Here is an 8,863-nt window from a genome sequence, read left to right on the forward strand (position 1 = left end):
CTTTGCGTGAGGAAGCCTTTGAGGACATTTCCATTCCTCTGGACCAAATGTTGACTGTGCACAGAATGCAGGATCTAAGCATGTGTGCACTGCTTATGGTGGTGAGAGAAGGATGCATGGGGGGGGGGGATGCAGATGCCTGAACACATCTGTGCGGTAATTATTGATGGCCTCTCGGCATGAAAGGATTCTTCTCTTCCAGGTTACCAAAGTGCCTGCAGGGGAGGGATCGGAGAATCAGCTCACAAAAATGCTCCAAGACCGAGTCCTCTGAGCAGAACGGAGCTGCAAATGAATGGGAGCTCAGACCTTCCCTGGAGGACCACAAAGGGGAATGCTGTGGAAATTGCTGCAGGTTCTTCGGTGCTTTGATCACTCTTGGCTCACACAGATTTGGGATCCCGTGTGCAAAACCGGAAATGGCTTCTGTGTCGCTCGCTGTTGTGTTAACGTAAGAGCAGTTTACTGAAGACATATTTAAGGATAAGCAGATTTCCCACCCATTCTGTGCCTACCTTATTTAAGAAGCTTTCTCCGCGCTGCGTCCCACTTAATTCTAGCTTCACTAGATTTTTCTAAAATTAATTCTGGGATTGGGGCACACATGGGTTTTCTGCAGTTTTTGGTTCCTTCGATTAATGAGCACCTTCCTCCAGCCCAATCTCTGATGAGGATAGGCACATTGATGAAAATCCTGCCCTGTCTTGATACGCATTAATATGAATGTTCTTTTTATTCACAGTTTTGGTTATGGGTATAAGCTCTCCTGCGCATGGGTAGAGCACCATGGGAAAACAATCTTGGTGCAGCCAGAGGCGCAATCACTTCTAGGCTGCTTTCTTGCAGTGTTTTATCAAGGCACATCGGCACATCATTCATGCAGAGGAAGGGGAAAGGCATGAAGGAACTGAAAACTGTGGCCGACTGTGCAGGCACAATGCGTTGAGCAGATTTTGGAAATTAAAACCATCACCGCCACCTGGAAACCATGTAGGATAGTTAAGGCATCAGCTCCTTTTCAGAAACAAGAACCGGCAACTCAGAATTTCAAAATCCAGGGTGAAACTGAGCTCCAGACAATGCTGGAAGCTTCCTTAACAGCCATGCATAGATGGAACCATGTAGACATGGGAGATTGGAAAGGGTTAGGAGTCGGACCAATGTTCCCTCTAAGCTGTGGAGTCTTGTGAGCAAAAATTCTACTTTGGGAGCTGCTGGCATCAATGTTGTGAGCGAGCGATTTGGCTGCTGCATAAATTAGTTTGCTCTGGAGCCACCCTTCCTGAGCGAAGACAAAAATGCGTGAGCTGGAGGCTAAAAAACTGTGAGCTAGCTCACACAAACTCAGCTTAGAGGGAACACTGGTTAGGACATAAAAAGAGACCTGCTGGATCAGACCGATAGTCCACCTAGCCGGTTGTGACTTGACTGCACTTTGCAGATACACAGCAGCAAACATCTATCCACGTGAAGGGATGCCTCTGTTCCTGTTGTCAGTGCCCACGTGTTACTGTGCCACAGAGGAAAAGAAGGACCCCCTTGGAACTCCTACCATCCGATCACTGCCCAAGGTCCCCCCACATCTCAGTGCAGAGGGCTCGACTCCATCACTTGTCAGCTGTATCCATTTACCCCATAACAGCCAGGGCTCTGAACTGTGAGAAGCTAAAGGGTTCTTGTTAGTTGGGTTAAAAATACACTAGGGGGGATATGGTTCTACTACACTATATTATCAAGCGTTCCAAATGAACTTTAGCAGCTGCAGAGTGTGTGAAATGGCAGGTTGTACAGGTATCTTAATCCGAAAAGAAATCAACCCGGTCCCTGACTGTTCCTCGGAAAACCAGATACTGAAGGTGAAGCTCAAATACTTTGGCCACCAAATGAGAAGGATGCTGGGAAGGATTGAAAGTCAAAGAAGAAGGGGACAGCAAAGGATGAGATGGTTAGACAGTGTTATCGATGCAACGAACATGAAGTTGAGCAAACTCCGGAGGACAACAGAGGACAGGAGAGCCTGGCGTGATGTGGTCCATGGGGTCGCGAAGAGTCGGACTTGACTGTGCGACTGAATAACAACAACGCAGGCATCTTAGTGGTGCAGGGCTGTGGCTCCATAGAAGAGCATGTGCTACTCATACAGAAGGTTCCAGGTTCGAGCCCTGTTATCCCCCGTGAAATGCTTGTAGGCAGCCGTGGCTAGCCAAGAGCTCTGTCTGAGAGCCCTCAGAGCTGCAGTCAGTCCAGGAATGCTGAGTGGGACAGACCAAGTGCCCTGATTCAATATAATGCACCTCCCTGCATTTATCTGGAGTGTTTGCGACAACTTAGCGATTTAATTGGCAGGAACAGAGCAAAGCGGGGTGAACCCTGATCAAGGACAGCGTATTTTCATGGAGGGAGTCGGCGTGAAGGGGGGAATGGGATTGTTTGGGAGGGCGCTTTTATAAAGGGAGTAGGGTGGTCGTTTCCTGCATTGTTTATTGGGTTGGATCCAGACTAACTTGGCAATTTGGACCAATTCCCCCTTCCCACTGCAGACCCCTCACTCCCATCTCATTCCTCGGGCTCCTCTATCCCCCCCTGGGAGCAGTATTTCACAGAGGTCGGCGGGCTACAGTAGGAGGGGGGAGGCAAGAAAGTTCCATTCTGCCATTGAACATAAGAACATAAGAGGAGTCCAACACTCTGTATCACACAGTGCCATCAGGAGGTCCACCAGTCGGGCCAGGACACTCCCACTGTTGCCTTCCCCCTCCCCCCAACACCAAGACTACAGAGCATCACTTGCCCCACTGGAAAACTGAGTCTGGATCCAGCCTGTTGGATGTAGCTTGTTGTTCTTGTTCAGCAGCTGGAATAGCCCAGTGTAGCCGGGGCTCGTCAGAGCTTGGAAGCTAAGCAGGGTTAACCATGGTCAGTGCTTGGATGGGAGACCACCAAGGAAGACGGGGGTTGCTATGCAGAGGAAAGCAATGGCAAACCGCCTCTGCTCACCTCCTGCCTGAACTGCCCCGGGGATAGGGGTCAACATGAATGAGTTGCAACTCAATGGCATGGTCTTCTTCTTCTGCATCGTTTGTGATCTGGCACATCTTACAGATTTAACACTGCACGGTTTTCTAACAGTGTGATCCAGTCTGATTGCCTTGTTTGTTGTATGTCTTCTGCTGTTTGTATGGCATTGTTTCAAAAAGAAACTGTAACCCGCCTTGAGTCTTGAATTAAGGGAAAAGGTGGGCTAGAAACCAAGTCAGCAAATGAAGAATTGCAATTCACAGGCAGGAGGAAAGCAGTGGTAACAACAGAGATATCGGTCAGTGAGCAGGTGACCAAGCTGGCTTGAGTTAAAACAGCCAGATGTACTCTCGGTTCTCCTCTGACCCAAAACTCTTTTGATCAAACATCTCTTCTCTGCCACCCGAGGAGCAAGACGGCACAACAAGCATTCTCACAACCTTCCTGTGAGTGAGAGAAAGCGATTGACCTGAGATCACACAGTGAGTTTCACCCAGCAGTGACTGTGAAGTTGGGTCTCCCCAGGTCTAGTCTCCAAATGAGAGTCAGTGGGTTGGGTCCTGGCTCAGTGGAAGAGCATCTGCTTGGCATGCAGAAGGTCCCAGGTTCAATCCCCAGCATCTCCCATTAAAGGACCAGGCAACAGGTGATGTGAAAGACCTTTCTCTGCCTGAGACCCTGGAGAGCTCCTGCCAGTCTGAGTAGACAATACTGACTTTGATGGCCAGGGGTCTGATTCAGTATAAGGCAGCTTCATGTGTTCATTAGAGGTGGACAGAGACCTGGAATACTACACATGTGGACTCAGAAATCAAACTTACAAAAGTTCAGTAGGACTTGCTATATAGTAAGTGGTATTCCAAAGTGAAGCAAGGATGTCATGATGGCTACAGGAATAAACAGCTTTAAAGAGGGATCAGATAGATAAATCTAGCAGTGGCTACTAGCCATGGTGACTGAGGAGAACCTCCATATTCAGAGACACTAAGCCTCTGAATTGCAGACCCAGGAAGCAACATCAGTAGAAGGTCTTGGCCTCTGTGCCCTGTTGTTGGCCCTCCAGAGGAACTAGTTGGCAACTGTGTGATAACAGGATGCTGGGCTAGATGGACTATCGGTCTGATTCAGCAGGGCTCTTTTTATGTCCTAACCAGTGTTAGTATTAATCTCGTTACCTTGATTTATCTTTGGACCTTGACATATATGACATATATGTATCTCAATCTCTTCCTGTTCATTGTAATTTCTATATGCATCAATAAAATCAAAATCAAAATGGCTGCTGCAGGAGGCGGAGCCAACCTCAAAATGGCTGCTGCAGGAGGCAGAGCTAATCACACAGTGTCTGGGAACAAGGTTAGGCATGACTCTAGTCATAAATCTTCAACATTTCAGGCAGCAGCTCGGTTTAATAGGATGCCTTTTAAAATTAACATAGCGTTTAAAAATATTTTCTTGCATAAACGCAGCTTACCTTCAGTCATGTAGGGAAGATCCGTATGCTGTGGCGGCAGCTGCTGCCAAAGCAACTTGTTAAAACTCTGCACAGCCAATTATATCTCCAGTGGCCAATCAGATGCCTTGCGAGGCAAAAGCCCCTCCTGGCCCCACCCACTTTCTAAAAACACTTTGCAGGTGTCAGGAAAGGTGATAACAAATGATGAAATGATGGGACGAAACTCTCCAGAATATCTTCCGTTTCGTGAGCCTTCTTCCTACATCAATCAACGATCAGTTGTCTTCTTCACTTCATAGACACTTCATAAGAATTCAATGATTTCCACAGAAGGGAAACCTTCCTTTTCCTCACTCTCAAATTGTAATCACGGGCTGTACAACCTAGGTTGAAGTGTCTGTGAAGGGAAGAAGACAACTGATCGTTGACTGATGTAAGGAGAAGGCTCACGAAACGGAAGATATTCCGGAGAGTTTCGTCCATCGTTTCATCATTTGTTATCATCTGTAAAGACATGGAATTAATGTTATGCTGAATGTCGTAATTTTGTATGCTTATAGGACTATAGAGAAATGAACATATGTATGCATAATTGCAGTATTTTTGTCATTTTTAGTTTTTGATACTGCAACCCCTGTATTGTTATCTACAGGTGTCAGGAAAGGTGCTGGTGGTACCGTGGTGCCCATGGGCACCATGTTGGTGACCCCCCCGCTCTAACCACTACACTATACTAGCTCAAGAAGAAGATGTCAACTTGAAGGCTGAAGGTGGCACATGGGGACCTATGGGAATGGACGGTTCTTTAGATGTGTGCATCCTAGGCCAGGAAAGGCTTTAAAGAAAAAAAAAAAACGCACCTTGAATTAAATAGGCAACCAATGTAACTTTTTTAAAAAATAGGCAAACTAGGTTATTAGCGAATGCACTTGTTGTTCCCAGCAGCAGGACCAGGGCTTTTTTTGTAGAAAAAACCCAGCAGGAACTCATTAGCATAATAGGCCACACCCTGACACCACAGCTCATTAGCATATTAGGCAGCAGCCCCCTATTGCCAGAAGTGTGGTCATCCAGCCACACCCACCTTTTGCTTCTTATTCTATTTACCTTGTTTGTTGTCAAAACCCAGGGCCTTTTTTTGTAGCAGGGACTCCTTTGCATGTTAGGCCACACACCCGTAATGTAGCCAATCCTAATGAGTTTCTGCTGTTGGGTGTGGCCTATTATGCTAATGAGTTCCTGCTGGGCGTGGCCAACTCGGGAGCCAGCCGGAACTCCGTTCCTGTGCGTTCCTGCCCAAAAATAGCCCTGACAGGACACAACTTCAACTGCCATGCTATGTAAGGATCCACAGTGGGAGGTGTAGAGATTCCAAGGTAGTGTCCACGCTCAGAATGAAAAAGATCTCAGGGTTTAACCCTTGGGATCTCCCCCTTAGAAGAATCTCAAGTGTTTCCTTGTCTGAGAACCTGGAGAGCTGTGGCTGGCTTTCAAATTTCCCTGTCCCCACTGCTGAATCCCCCCAAATCCCGACGTCGATTTCGCTTCCCCCTTGTGCGACTCCAGCTTACGATTCATTGGTCTCCATGCCATTTCCTCTTTTCTCACGCGGGATGTTGTTCCATAACACGTACACCTTTGTCAACATTATTTGTGCATTCAATCAGCCCCATATAAGTACATATAAATGATTTACATTGTGTGTAGAAGACCCCAAAAAATGGCATATAAAAAGAGCACGCCGTGGAAACTGAAAACTACAAACGACTATATAAAAACAAACCATAAGAGGGAAGAGGTCGATCGATTTGAAAGCTGTGTTATCTCAGCCTTCTGCCAAGGAGGAGCAGGCATGGTGGTTCTCCCTTCTGTACTTTACCCTCACAACAGCCCTGTAAGGTAGGCTAGCCACAGAGGGAGAAGGCCTGTTTATATATTACAGTGAACGCACATATCCTACACCGTGCACCCGGCAGCCCAGAGAGTCGGGGGCCTGGGCTGGATGGGAAGTCAGGGGGCCTTGGCCCAAAATCAGGGGGCCAGGCCCCGAGAGGCCCCACTGTAGCTACGGGTCTGCCTGCACGTACATGCATGCATCTGTTTGAAAGAAAGAGCCAACAGGTGTTCACTTTACAAATGAAACCTGGGAACAGTACCTGAATAAATTTGGGGTTCGCAACACACATTCAGCTGTACGTGCATTGAACATAACAGGAGAACCAGTCACATGAAATAAACGAAACAAATAATGCTTTGAATGAATGAATGCATGCATGAAAGAGTTGGGGGAAAGAACAGGGCTCTGGAAAACCATATCCCCCAGGGAATGCTTCCCCTCATGCCAGCTAACCCTCTGAGGATTGATTTGGGGTCCAAAGCCAGAGAAGAACGTTCAGCTTGATGAGAGTATTTGGCCAGCACGGCCTGCTCACCGGAGAATTTGAGCCGGGCTGCCCTGACCTGGATAGCCCAGGCATGCCCGATCTCATCAGATCTCGGAAGCTAAGCAGGGCCGACCCTGGCAAGTATTGGGATGGGAGACCTCCAAGGAATACCAGGGCAGGGATGCAGAGCCAGGCAACGGCAAGCCACCTCTCTGAAACGTCCAAGCCCCACTAGGGGTCGCCAGAAGACAGCCATGACTTCCAGGTATGCACATGCGTGCGTGCACACACACACACACATGCACGCACGCACGCACACACAGAGTACGAAAAGAGAGCATTTCAGCTGGGACACGAAGAAGCATATGTCAGACCACTTGTTTCTCCTTAACTGGCGTAGAACAAGGCAACGTCAGGAAAATGTGCGTACTCAAACCTTCCCCCCTGTGGCCCTCCAAATTCTCCTAAAATAACACGAGTTTGAGATCTTTGCCTACTTTGCTTCTTCCCACTGTGTATTCCAAAAAGACAAGACAGAAGCAGTTTGGTGCGGACTCTAATCTGGGAGAACCGGGTTTGATTCCCCACTCCTCCACTTGCACCTGCTGATGTGACCTTGGGTCAGTCACAAGCTCTGGCACAGCTGTCCTTGAAAAAGAGCAGTTTGTGTCAGAGTTCTCTCAGCCCAAAGGAGTTTGTAAGCTGCTCTGAGACTCCAAGTGAAGGGCGGGGTATAAATCCAATCTCTTCTTCTTTTTCTTCCTGGCCAAGCCAATTCACCTGGGCCAAGCAAAGGTATTTCAGTGCTGTGTCCTGCACCCTCTGTCCTGTTAGCAATGCAAGGGGTAACTGTTAGGGTTGCCAACCTCCAGGCAGCACCTGGAGACCCCCCCCACACACACACTATTACAATTGATCTCCAGAAAACCAAGAGCAGTTCCCCTGGAGAAAATGGCTGCTTTGGAGGGTGGATTCTATGGCCTTGTATCCCGCTGAGGTCCCTGCCCTCCCAAAACCCCGCCCTTCCAATGCTCCACCCCCCAGATCTCCTGGTATTTCCCAACCCAGAGCTGGCAACCCGAGCAACAGCTGAACACCGGACTTCTAATGTCAGGGCACGAGAGGTTGTGAATGTGATACCGCTTTAGGAAATAACAGCCTGTGGGTTTACCTCAGACCCTTATCACCCTACCTTAGCACATCACTGTATTAAATGAGGAGGGGAATGGTAGCTCTTGTTCTTTATGCATCTTATACACGTCATCTGTTTCATAGATTTTATGGGTTCTATCCGACTGATGGCCTTTGTTGTATACGATGGTCAGCGGTTGCTGTACATAGCACCACTGTCAATCATAATAGAGATCACAATACGCCATCAATCAGGTAAGGACTGTAAAATATGCACTATAAAGTTGCCAGTCCCAGAGGCGCCGCCACATTACCGATGTGCATGCACACATTGAGGGAATGAGGCACCAAGTGTGCCAGAAAGCAACCTTGCAGGTGTATGGGCTTATATCGAGGCTGTTTTTGTCCGGCGTTCTGCCATTTCCTCAAAGTGCACAGGTGCGTTAGCAAACAGAACACCAAAAGCGTCTGGATGCAATCATATATATATATGAGACAACCACTTTTTTTGCGCACCTGCACATTGCTAACTTGTTAGAATATGCTCCAACTGTTCCCATTTACCGGGGCCATCCCTACCTTCTGTAGTAACTGTCCCTATTTTCGCCCCTTGGGAATGCCTTGTTCACACAATCACAGGAAGCTGCCTTGTTCTTTCTTATCCCTGTTCACATGTGACACTGAACACATGTACAATCCATGTACCACGGACACTGGGTTTTTCTTTAAACGTGTGCGGAGTAATTCTCATGTTACATTCAGTGCATATACAGCTGAATGTGTAATTTAAACCTCACGTGTATCCAGGTCCTGCTTCCCGGTTTCATCTGTAAAGTGAACACACATTGGCTCTTTCTTACAAACAGGTGTACAC

The sequence above is a fragment of the Gekko japonicus genome, unplaced genomic scaffold, assembly GCF_001447785.1.
Source record: "Gekko japonicus isolate JY-2015 unplaced genomic scaffold, Gekko_japonicus_V1.1 scaffold5026, whole genome shotgun sequence".
NCBI lineage: Eukaryota > Metazoa > Chordata > Lepidosauria > Squamata > Gekkonidae > Gekko > Gekko japonicus.